Here is a 13,022-nt window from a genome sequence, read left to right on the forward strand (position 1 = left end):
TTTAATTACCTGACTTGGAATTTGTCATGTTATATATAATATTTTTTGTTGAGCTGTCTTTGTAGTCCTATTGCTGATGTTTACTGTATGTTTTCGGTGGACTTACGTCATTGTATTTTGCTCTACCCGTACCTTGGTTTGTACAATGCAACCTTTGGTTAATCAAAGAATTTACAAATGTAGCACTACTCCCTTGGGAGCTTCTAAATACGGGTTTCCCTGGGTTACCATTAGCAACAGCAGTGGCGGCTGGTGCTCAAAATTTTTGTGGGGGCGCAAACAGAAAAATGTAATAGGCATTGCTTTGCGGCAAAAAACGCTGTAAAAAATTGCGTGACTTTGAGGTCACAAAAGTGTAAAAGGGGCCTTCAGTATTCAAGGTATAGTGTATCCCCTTCAATGCAGAGTGACCACAGCATGCCCCCTTTCAATGCAGAGAGACCAGCATGCCCCCTTTAAATGCACAGTGACCAGTGTGCCATTCTTTCAATGCACAGTGACCAGCGTGCCCCCTTTCAATGCAGAATGACCAGCATGCCCCCTTTCAATGCACAGTGACCAGCGTGCCCCCTTTCAATGCAGAATGACCAGCATGCCCCCTTTCAATGCACAGTGACCAGCGTACCTCCTTTTAATGCACAGTGACCAGCGTGCCCCCTTTCAATGCAGAGACCAGCGTGTCCCCTTTCAATGCAAAGACCAGCGTGCCCCCTTTCAATGCAGAGACCAGCGTGCCCCCTTTCAATGCAGAGAGCAGCGTGCCCTCTTTCAGAGCAGAGACCAGCGTGCCCCCTTTCAGAGCAGCGACCAGTGTGCCCCCTTTCAGAGCAGAGACCAGCGTGCCCCCTTTCAATGCAGAGACCAGCGTGCCCCCTTTCAATGCAGAGACAAGCGTGCCCCCTTCAATGCACAGTGACCAGCGTACCTCCTTTTAATGCACAGTGACCAGCGTGCCCCCTTTCAATGCAGAGACCAGCGTGTCCCCTTTCAATGCAAAGACCAGCGTGCCCCCTTTCAATGCAGAGACCAGCGTGCCCCCTTTCAATGCAGAGAGCAGCGTGCCCTCTTTCAGAGCAGAGACCAGCGTGCCCCCTTTCAGAGCAGCGACCAGTGTGCCCCCTTTCAGAGCAGAGACCAGCGTGCCCCCTTTCAATGCAGAGACCAGCGTGCCCCCTTTCAATGCAGAGACCAGCGTGCCCCCTTTCAATGCAGAGTGAACAGCGTGCCAAGCCCCCCCCCCCCCCACCGAGACCAGTCCCCGCGTCTCCTCGAGTCCTCAGTCCTCCCGCCTCCTCCTCGGCCAATGGCATGGGGTTTGCCTTTCGGCCAATCAGGAAGGGTCTCGGACTCTAATCAGGTGATTAAAAAAAAAAAAAAGCCCCATTGAACTCCATGCGTCCGGCGCCCCGCATGTAGATTAGGGGGCCGGATGCATGGATGGGGGGGGGGGGGCGGTGCCCCTGTGCTCCCAATGCACTGGCCGCCACTGAGCAACAGTAGAACAATCTAGCATGTTTCCAAGTGTTTTACCTCAGACAAGGATCAGTCCAGTTTCTTTGGTTTTTAGGTTTTATTTGGAACTTGGATAGGAGAAGGGATGAGTGGGATACTCCAACTGACTAGAACTATGCACAATCGGCAGGGACGACTTGAAAAATGCTGGTTAACGCTGTGTAACGCTGTGTTGAGCTAGTCACAGCTAGGCCGCTGCTTCACTTTGCCCTTGGCTGTGAAAGGAGTTATTAAGCTTCCTGAGGAAATCCTTTCCTAAGGCAAGCTGTAATTTAAGGTAGACTGTACTTCTGAACAACTTCAGGGCCCTTCCTGGCGCCCCCTTTATCCCTAATCTTCAGGGCTTAACTACTTGGAACCCCCCTTTACTGTAACACTTCGGGTTAGCTGGCTCCTCGATCCCCCTGACATCTCTGGAGTGGTACTGTAATGGTGCTGGTGGCTGAGCCTGACGTGCAGAGGTGGCCTCGTGGGATCTGGTACAACAGGAACACGGACGGGTCACACTGGTGGTAGACACGGGCTAGTCTGAGGTGCGGAGTCTAAGTGCTAGCTGGTTTTCACTAGAGCCCCTGATGGTGGGGATAGACTGCGCTGCAAGCTAACACCAGGTCGCGGTCCCCAGGGTTGCCCCACCAGGAGGTGAACACGTCCAGAATCGGAAGCAGATAAGCCGACAAGGATAAGGCAGGAGAGTGGTCACAGGAAGGAGCCAAGGTCAGGGCGGGCAGCAAGCAGACGAAGTAGTGGACAAGCCAGGAGGTTGATCAGGAAGTCAACAGGAAACAGCAGGTTCAGAATCAGGAAGTACAGGTAAAGCTGCAGACAAGACAGCAATGGCTCAGTGCTGCTGTGGTGTTTAAATAGGCCAGCCTTTTGCCAATTAGTGCAATTACTTTGCACTAAGTTAACTCTTAACTGGCAGATTCATGATAGCACTTCAGTGTACACAGGGAGTGTTCCTAACATTGCCCCCCCCCCTTAAGGGCAACCTCCGGGTGCCCAATAGGTTTTTCTTTTGTGGGTGACTGCGAAAGAAAGCATAGATCAGTTCTTTAGCATGGATATTCCGTTCTGGTTCCCAGGAATTTTCTTCCAGGCCGTAACCTTTCCACTTTATGAGAAATTGTAATTGACCTCTCCTCCTCCTGCAATCCAAAATAGCCTCCACCTCATATTCTTCCTCCTCATCGACAATCACAGGTTCGGGTGGTTCCGAGCTTCTGCCCGGGAAGGAGTTAGGGACTGTAGGTTTTAACAAGGAGACATGAAACACCGGATGAATTCTAAGAGAATCAGGTAAGTGTAATTCATATGAGACCTCGTTGAGTTTCCTCTTGACCGGGAAGGGTCCAATAAACTTGGGTGCCAATTTCTTTGAGGGACAGGCTAGGCGGAGGTTGCATGTAGATAGCCATACTTGGTCACCTGGTTGAAGGATTAGTTCCCCTCTCCTCTTCCTGTCAAAAAATTTTTTAGAGGCTGCTTGTGCCCTTATTATAGCATCCTGCAGCAGTTTACAATTGCGGTTGAGGAAACTAATGATATCCTGTACTGCTGGAACTGTGGGTTCAGCTGGAACGTCCGGTAAGAAGGACGGATGGAAACCATAGTTTGCGAAGAACGGAGCTTGCCCTGTAGCAGAATGTTTAGCATTGTTGTATGCAAACTCTGCCAATGGTAGTAGGGCCACCCAGTCATCCTGGACAAATGTGGTGAAACAACGGATATACTGTTCCAACGTCTGGTTTGTCCTTTCGGTTTGTCCATTAGTCTGAGGATGGTAGGCGGAAGACAAGGACAGCTCAATCTTCAACGCGTCGCACAAGGCTTTCCAGAAGCGGGAGGTAAACTGGACCCCTCTATCTGAAACAATATTTGCAGGAACCCCATGAAGCCTAACGATCTCTTTAATAAAAACTTCTGCGGTCTCCTTGGCTGTGGGCGTATTCCTGAGTGGCAAGAAATGGGCCATCTTAGATAGACGATCAACGACCACAAAAATGGCGGAACAGCCCTCTGAGGGGGGAAGCTCCACTATGAAGTCCATGGCGACCATCTTCCAAGGCCTGTCAGGGACTGGTAGTGGCCTGAGCAGGCCCCACGCCTTGTTTCTTACAGACTTGCTATGGGTACAGACGGTACAAGACTTCACGTACTCCCTGCAACTCTGTTCCAGATCTGGCCACCAAAATGTTCGTTTTAATAGATCCAGGGTCTTATGAGTACCAAAATGGCCCGCCAGAGGGTGGTCATGGCATAACCCTAAAACCGTCACTCGGACCTCTTCAGGGACAAAGATCTTGTCTTCAAGCCATAATAACCCATCTCTGGGTACCAGGGACACCTCAGGGAGACAGAGATTCTTTGCAGAAGCTTGCTTTATTTGGGCCATCAGGTTGGTCTGTAATAACAAAAAATTACCTGCGGACAGGATGGTGTCGGGTACTGGCACTTCCTTTGGATCATCAAACATGCGGGAGAGCGCATCTGGCTTGACATTTTTAGATCCCGGCCGGTAGGTAATATGGAAGGAAAATCTTGAGAAAAACAATGCCCAACGTGGCTGACGTGGCCTCAGCCGTTTAGCAGCTCTTAAATACTCAAGATTCTTGTGATCTGTGAAGATGAGGATAGGATGCGTTGCCCCTTCCAACAAGTACCTCCACTCCTCAAGGGCAGCCTTAATGGCCAGAAGTTCCCGATCGCCAACGTCATAGTTCCTTTCTGCTGGGGAAAGTTTACGAGAGAAGAAGGCTATAGGATGTATGAGATCTTTAGTACCCTGCCTTTGCGAAATAACTGCCCCCACGGCCACTTCTGATGCATCTACTTCGAGAAGGTAAGGAAGGGCAGGATTCGGGTGACTCAGGATGGGAGCAGTTGTAAAGAGCCTTTTCAAGGTTAGAAAGGCAGTCTGGGCTTCAGGAGGCCAATTGAACCGGGTATTCTGCTTCATGAGCTGTGTAATGGGGGAAATGATGTCAGAGAATCCCTTAATAAATCTCCTGTAAAAGTTGGCAAAACCTACGAAGCGCTGGACCCCCTTCTTGTCTGACGGGGGTGGCCAGTCTAAGATGGCTGAGACCTTTTGGGGATCCATCTTAATTCCTTCAGTGGAAATTATGAGACCTAGGAACTGAATACTCTGGCGTTCAAATTCGCACTTCTCAGGCTTGGCATATAATCCGTGTTGGCGGAGTCTGCCGAGGACATTTTTGACATGTCCCCGATGTTGATCCAGGGATGCAGAGAAAATCAAGATATCATCCAGGTAGACAATAACAAAGATATCTAACCAGTCTCTGAAAATATCATTTACAAAATGTTGAAAGGTTGCTGGGGCGTTGCACAGGCCAAAGGGCATCACCAGATATTCAAAATGCCCAAACCTGGTGCGAAACGCTGTTTTCCACTCATCCCCCTCACGAATACGGACCAAATTATAGGCCCCACGTAAGTCTAACTTAGTGAAAATGGAGACTGACCTCAGTCTTTGGAAAAGTTCTGGTACCAGGGGAAGAGGGTAACGGTTCTTGACCGTGATCTTATTTAGTTCCCGGTAGTCCACACAGGGGCGGAGAGAGTGGTCCTTTTTTTCCACGAAGAAGATTCCTGCCCCTGCTGGGGATGTCGATGGACGAATGAACCCCTTCTTTAGATTTTCATCCACGTATTCTTTCAGAGCCTCCAATTCCCGTTCTGACAAAGGGAAGATACGACCGAATGGAATCCCGGCCCCAGGAAGTAACTCGATCGGGCAGTCGTATGTGCGATGAGGAGGAAGGGTCTCGGCCCCCCGTTTACTAAAAACGTCAAGGTAGCCATGATAAGGCTTAGGCACGGCAGAAAGCAGATCTGTGTCAGAGTCCAAACAGAGCAGGGTACTGGCAGGGCTGAGAGAAACCGGTAAACAGGAGTTTATGCAGTAATCAGACTGAAATTTGATCGTTCTTGTCATCCAATCGATCTGCGGGTTGTGGGCCTGCAGCCATGGCAATCCCAGGATAACCGGAAATAAAGGGGAAGCAATAGCATCCAGGCTTAGTAGCTCTTTGTGACCTGAAGAAGTGACCATAGGAAGAGGAGGGGTCTCCTGAGTCACAGGTCCAGACTTAATATGAGACCCATCTGCAAGAAAAATGGAAAGTCCTTGAGTCTTGGTTTGAAGAGGGATGTGTTGTTGGATGGCGAACGTGAGATCGATGAAACAGCTGCATGCTCCAGAATCAATAATTGCGGTGACTGGTATTGTACCTCCCGGGAGTTGAAACGAAACAGGGAGCGCTAAGTGAGTAGCACTGGCAGCGGATGCTGGATAACTTGAAGGAGAGATGGAGAGAAACTTACGTAACTTTGCTGGGCAAGAACGTATGTAATGGCCGGCTTCACCACAGTATAGGCAGAGGTTATTCTTTTGCCGGCGGTGTCGTTCTTCAGCGGTTAGGGTAGACCGCATAATGCCAAGCTGCATGGGTTCTGGGGCATCTGGTGTGAAGTTAGCAGGAGCCAGGTTGGCCGGAATGGGCCTGGTGGAGGTGACATGAGCCGGAGTTGCGAACCGCGGCATCATCCAGAATGGGCGTGGGTGCTGGGCAGACCTTTCCGCACGGCGCTCACGAAGCCGGCGATCTATCTGGATAGCCAATGAAATCAATGCCTCTAGGGAGTCTGGAACGCCAACTCGGGCTAGCTCGTCCTTCAGACCCTCAGATAGGCCTGAGCGGAACTGGTGACATAGTGCTGCGTCGTTCCACTCGGTATCAGTACTCCACCGTCTAAAATCCGTGATGTACTCCTCTACTGCTCTGCGGCCTTGCTGGAGTGCATGAAGAGCAGCTTCCGCTGTGGAAGTGCGCTGTGGATCATCGTATAATTGAGCCATGGCACTAAAAAAAGAAGACAAGGAGTCTATGTGTGGGCTGCGCTTTTCAAGAAGTCGGTGTGCCCAGGACTGGGGTTCATCCAAGAGTAGGGAGATGACAAATCCAACCTTGGTGGCTTCCAAGGAGAAAGTCCGGGGCTGCAGTGAGAAATAAAGTTCGCATGCGATACGGAACGTCCTAAATTTGCCCCGATCGCCTGAAAATCGCTCCGGTGTAGGAACCCTGGGTTCAGGTGGTAGCATCACCACTGTGGGTCCTGAGACCGAACCTGTTGGTGTCGTGGAAGTTGGGGGTACCAAAGAAACAGGAGGGTTCCCTGGGTTAGTCACAGAGTGCAACCGTTCCTCCAAGTGCACATAGCTGTCCTGGAGCGACTTGACTGTTTGCGACAATGCTGCCAAGTGTTGGCAGATCTCGTCCAGAGGAGAAGCCCCTCTTGCAGGCTCCGACATGGCTGTCTTGTACTGTAATGGTGCTGGTGGCTGAGCCTGACGTGCAGAGGTAGCCTCGTGGGATCTGGTACAACAGGAACACGGATGGGTCACACTGGTGGTAGACACGGGCTAGTCTGAGGTGCGGAGTCTAAGTGCTAGCTGGTTTTCACTAGAGCCCCTGATGGTGGGGATAGACTGCGCTGCAAGCTAACACCAGGTCGCGGTCCCCAGGGTTGCCCCACCAGGAGGTGAACACGTCCAGAATCGGAAGCAGATAAGCCGACAAGGATAAGGCAGGAGAGTGGTCACAGGAACGAGCCAAGGTCAGGGCGGGCAGCAAGCAGACGAAGTAGTAGACAAGCCGGGAGGTCGATCAGGAAGTCAACAGGAAACAGCAGGTTCAGAATCAGGAAGTACAGGTAAAGCTGCAGACAAGACAGCAATGGCTCAGTGCTGCTGTGGTGTTTAAATAGGCCAGCCTTTTGCCAATTAGTGCAATTACTTTGCACTAAGTTAACTCTTAACTGGCAGATTCATGATAGCACTTCAGTGTACACAGGGAGTGTTCCTAACAGGTTCCCTCTCTTAGGCAGACCCCTGGACAGGTCCTTGAGTACTCATGATACTGTTTCAGCAGTATCTCCACTGGTCAGCACACTGGATCCTCGGCAGCACAGCTCAACCCCTGGTCCCTAGGCCGACCGCCTGAACCACCTTCCTCACTTCAGCAGGAGCAGAGACAGCCGTCCACCTCCTCCTGGGACTTTGCTCCTGCCAAAAGACACCCTGTCACACATAGGCGGCTCTCTAATTAGGCAAATTAGGCGGTCGCCTAAGGCCTCACACCTACAGGGGCCTCGCAGCCAGTGGCGGAGCGACAACATTTAGAAGGGCGCAGTCAGGGAAATCTCACAAGTAAAAGATTGTTTTAAATCCTCGGATATAAAAGTTGCAGCAGTGTGCTGCAGTCCCTTCACTGCGGCTGCCAGGTGTCTGTTGTCCGCTGACACTTACCCCGCCTTCTCTGCCTGGGGATTGGCCTTCTGATCATGTAATCCTAAGATGTGGAGGAATCGGTGGGAGTGTACCTGCATCAGTAGGAAATGACTGCCAGGTCAGCTCACTCTGCTATCATCGGTTGTTGCTCTGGGAGGAGAGCTCTGCCCTGGCACATACAGGTGACCAGGCCCCGACTTGTCACTCTGCAGGCTGGTCATAGATTTGTGGTGTCTACTACGCAAAGGGGGTGAGTAGCCCCAGGGAAGTTGGAAGAGTCTTAGAATGGTTGTTGGAAGAGGAGGAGAAGAAGAAGGCCCTAGATGGCTGGGGGAGGAGAGGGTGGCTGGAAAAGAAGGAGAGGGTCCCTGGGTGGCTAGGGGAAAAGAAGAGGGTCCCTGGGTGGCTAGGGGAAAAGGAGAGGGTCCCTGGGTGGCTAGGTGGAAAAGTAGAGGGTCCCTGGGTGGCTAGGGGAAAAGGAGAGGGTCCCTAGGTGGCTAGGGGAAAAGGAGAGGGTCCCCTGGTGGCTAGGGGAAAATGAGAGGGCCCCTGGGTGGCTGAGGGAGAAGGAGAGGGCCCCTGGGTGGCTGAGGGAGAAGGAGAGGGCCCCTGGGGGGCTGAAGGAGAAGGAGAGGGCCCCTGGGGGTTGAGGGAGAAGGAGAAGGCCCCTGGGGGGCTGAGGGAGAAGGAGAGGGTCCCTGGGTGGCTGGAGGAGATGGAGATGGCCCCTGGGTGGCGGGGGGAGAAGGAAATGGCCCCTGGGTGGCTGGGGGAGAAGGAGAGGGCCCCTGGGTGGCTGGGGGAGAAGGAGAGGGCCCCTGGGTGGCTGAGGGAGAAGGAGAGGGCCCCTGGTGGCTGGAGGGGAAGTAGAGGACCTCTGGGTGGCTTCGAGAGTAGGAGAGAGCCCCTGGGTGGCTTTGGGAGGAGGAGAGGGCCCATGGGTGGCTGGGGGAGAAGCAGAAGGCCCCTGGGTGGCTGGGGAAGAAGGAGAAAGCCCCTGGGTGGCTGGGTAGAAAGAGAGGTCCCCTGGGTGGCTGGAGAAGGAGAGGGCTCCTGGGTGGCTGGAGGAGAAGGAGGAGAGGGACCGTGGGTGGCTGGAGGATTGGCCTTCTGATCATGTAATCCTAAGATGTGGAGGAATCGGTGGGAGTGTACCTGCATCAGTAGGAAATGACTGCCAGGTCAGCTCACTCTGCTATCATCGGTTGTTGCTCTGGGAGGAGAGCTCTGCCCTGGCACATACAGGTGACCAGGCCCCGACTTGTCACTCTGCAGGCTGGTCATAGATTTGTGGTGTCTACTACGCAAAGGGGGTGAGTAGCCCCAGGGAAGTTGGAAGAGTCTTAGAATGGTTGTTGGAGGAGGAGGAGAAGAAGAAGGCCCTAGATGGCTGGGGGAGGAGAGGGTGGCTGGAAAAGAAGGAGAGGGTCCCTGGGTGGCTAGGGGAAAAGGAGAGGGTCCCTGGGTGGCTAGAGGAAAAGGAGAGGGCCCCTGGGTGGCTGAGGGAGAAGGAGAGGGCCCCTGGGTGGCTGAGGGAGAAAAAGAGGGCCCCTGGGTGGCTGAGGGAGAAATAGAGGGCCCCTGGGTGGCTAGGGGAGAAGGAGAGGGCTCCTGGGTGGCTAGGGGAAAAGGAGAGGGTCCCTGGGTGGCTAGGGGAAAAGGAGAGGGTCCCCTGGTGGCTAGGGGAAAAGGAGAGGGCCCCTGGGTGGCTGAGGGAGAAGGAGAGGGCCCCTGGGTGGCTGAGGGAGAAGGAGAGGGCCCCTGGGGGGCTGAAGGAGAAGGAGAGGGCCCCTGGGGGTTGAGGGAGAAGGAGAGGGCCCCTGGGGGGCTGAGGGAGAAGGAGAGGTTCCCTGGGTGGCTGGAGGAGAAGGAGATGGCCCCTAGGTGGCGGGGGGGGGAGAAGGAAATGGCCCCTGGGTGGCTGGGGGAGAAGGAGAGGGCCCCTGGGTGGCTGGGGGAGAAGGAGAGGGCCCCTGGGTGGCTGAGGGAGAAGGAGAGGGCCCCTGGTGGCTGGAGGAGAAGTAGAGGACCCCTGGGTGGCTTCGGGAGTAGGAGAGAGCCCCTGGGTGGCTTCGGGAGGAGGAGAGGGCCCATGGGTGGCTGGGGGAGAAGGAGATGGCCCCTGGGTGGCTGGGGGAGAAGGAGATGGCCCCTGGGTGGGTGGGGGAGAAGGAGATGGCCCCTGGGGGGCTGGGGGAGAAGGAGATGGCCCCTGGGTGGCTGGGGGAGAAGGAGAGGGCCCCTGGGTGGCTGGAGAAGAAGCAGAAGACCCCTGGGTGGCTGGGGAAGAAGGAGAAAGCCCCTGGGTGGCTGGGTAGAAAGAGAGGTCCCCTGGGTGGCTGGAGAAGGAGAGGGCTCCTGGGTGGCTGGAGGAGAAGGAGGAGAGGGACCGTGGGTGGCTGGAGGAGGAAAGGGACCCCGGGTGGCTGGAGGAGAAGGAGGAGAGGGCCCCTGGGTGGCTAGGGGAAAAGGAGAGGGCCCCTGTGTGGCTGAGGGAGAAAGAGAGGGCCCCTGGGTGGCTGAGGGAGAAAAAGAGGGCCCCTGGGTGGCTGAGGGAGAAATAGAGGGCCCCTGGGTGGCTAGGGGAGAAGGAGAGGGCTCCTGGGTGGCTGGGGGAGAAGGAGAGGGCCCCTGGGTGGCTGGGGGAGAAGGAGAGGACCCCGTGGTGGCTAGGGGAGAAGGAGAGGGCCCCTTTGTGGCTGGGGGAGAAGGAGAGGGCTCTTGGGTGGCTGGGGGAGAAGGAGAGGGCCTGTGGGTGGCTGGGGTAGAAGGAGAGGGCCCTTGGGTGGCTGGGGTAGAAGGAGAGGGCCCCTGGGTGGCTGGGGTAGAAGGAGAGGGCCCCTGGGTGGCTGGGATAGAAGGAGAGGGCCCCTGGGTGGCTTGAGAAGAAGGAAAGGGCCCCTGGGTGGCTTGAGAAGGAAAGGGCCCCTGGGTGGCTGGAGGAAAAGAAGGAGAGGGCCCCTGGGTGGCTGGAGGAGAGGGAGAGGGCCCCTGGGTGGCTGGGGGAGAAAGAGAGGGCCCCTGGGTGGCTGGGGGAGAAGGAGAGGGCCCCTGGGTGGCTGGGGGAGAAGGAGAAGGACCCTGGGTGGCTGGGGGAGAAGGACAGGGCCCCTGGGTGGCTGGAGGAGGAGTAGGAGAGGGAACCGCGTGGCTGGAGGAGGAGAAGGAGAGGGACCCTGGATGGCTGGAGGAGGAGAAGGAGAGGGACCGTGGGTGGCTGGAGGAGGAGAAGGAGAAGGACCCTGGGTGGTTGGAGGAGAAACAGGAGAGGGCCCCTGGGTGGCTGGAGATGAAGAAGGAGAGGGTTCCTGAGTGGCTGGAGGAAAAGGAGAGGGCCCCTGGGTGGCTGTAGGAAAAGGAGAGGGGCCCCTGGGTGGCTGGGGAAAAAGGAGATGGCCCCTGGGTGGCTGGGGGAGAAGGAGAGGGCCCCTGGGTGGCTGTGGGAGGAGGAGAGGCCCCCCGTGACGCCAGAGTCAGTTGCCAGGGAAGAGAGTGGAGCTGGAGCCCTTTGCCCTACACAATGACAGCACCCGAGGTGGAAGGTGAGGGGTAGCGGGGCTGTGACATTATTTAGAATATGGACTCTGTACATTATTGGTAGTTTTGGTTGGAGTTGTCCTTTAGATGTTTAACTGTTATTTTTCCCCCCAGCTATGAGGGACTGAGGAATGATAGCCCACTATGCTGGGACTTATAGTGCCCTAGAATGTGGAGGACTGAGGAATCCTCAGTCCCTCACAGAGGGCACTATAAGTTCCAGAATAGCAGGCTGCCATGCCTTAGTCTCCACAGAGGGCACTACAAGTCTTAGCATAGCAGGCAGTAGTTCCTCAATCTCCCCTACAGCAGTGGTCCTCAACTCCAGTCCTCTGGGCCCACTAACAGGCCAGGTTTGCAAGATAACTAAATTACATCACAGGTGATCTAATTTGCTGCTCAGTGATTGCAGTATTCTAGTCTGCATCTCCCCAAGGTAATACTTAAAATCTGGCCTGTTAGTGGGCCCTGAGGACTGGAGTTGAGGACCACTGCCCTACAGAGAGCAGTACAAGTCCAAGCACAGCAGGCTTCCATTCCTCAGGGAGGAATGGCAGTGCACTATACTGGAATTTACAGTGCCCTCTGTGGGGACTCCGGTATGGCAGCCTTCTGCAGTGGGACTTGTCGTGCCCTAGACTGTGGCGGACTGAGGAAGGGAAGTGTAAGAGGGTCTCTGGAAACTCTGATGCAAGGGGGAGCTTTAGTGATCACAGAGGTCCCTTTTACACCAGAGACCCCAGCTTTCCCCCTCAAATTAGGGTTCCCAGAACTCTCCTTACATCAGAGTCTCCAGCATTTCCCCTTTAAATCGGGGTTCCCAGAACCTTTCTTCAGAGTCCCCAACATTCCTCCTAAATCAGGGTTCCCAGAACTCCTCTTACATTAGAGTCTTCAGAGTTTCCTCTTACAGTGTAAGGGGGAAACTCTGGACACTCTAATGTAAAGGGGGCTCTATGAAATTTGATTTAAGAGGGGGACTCTAATGTAAAGAGGAATTCTGTGGACTCTGATGTAAGAAGGAGATGCTGGGGGGAACTGATTTAAAGGAGAACTCTTATGTAAGGGGGGGGCAATGAACTCTAATGTAAGGAGGGACAATCATGACCTATAGGGAAATGCTGGGGACTGTGATGTAAGAGCAGACATACATATATATATATATATATATATATATATATATATATATATATATATATACAGTGGGTACGGAAAGTATTCAGACCCCCTTAAATTTTTCACTCTTTGTTATATTGCAGCCATTTGCTAAAATCATTTAGGTTCATTCTTCTTCCTCATGAATGTACACATAGCACCCCATACTGACAGAAAAACACAGAATTGTTGACATTGTTGCAGATTTATTAAAAAAGAAAAACTGAAATATCACATGGTCCTAAGAATTCAGACCCTTTGCTCAGTATTTAGTAGAAGCCCCCTTTTGATCTAATACAGCCAGGAGTCTTTTTGGGAAAGATGCAACAAGTCTTTCACACCTGGATTTGGGGATCCTCTGCCATTCCTCCTTGCAGATCCTCTCCAGTTCTGTCAGGTTGGATGGTAAACGTTGGTGGACAGCCATTTTTAGGTCTCTCCAGAGATGCTCAATTGGGTTTAAGTCAGGGCTCTGGCTGGGCCATTCAAGAACAGTCACGGA

This window comes from Pelophylax lessonae (assembly GCF_965119305.1).
Source record: "Pelophylax lessonae genome assembly, chromosome: 6".
NCBI lineage: Eukaryota > Metazoa > Chordata > Amphibia > Anura > Ranidae > Pelophylax > Pelophylax lessonae.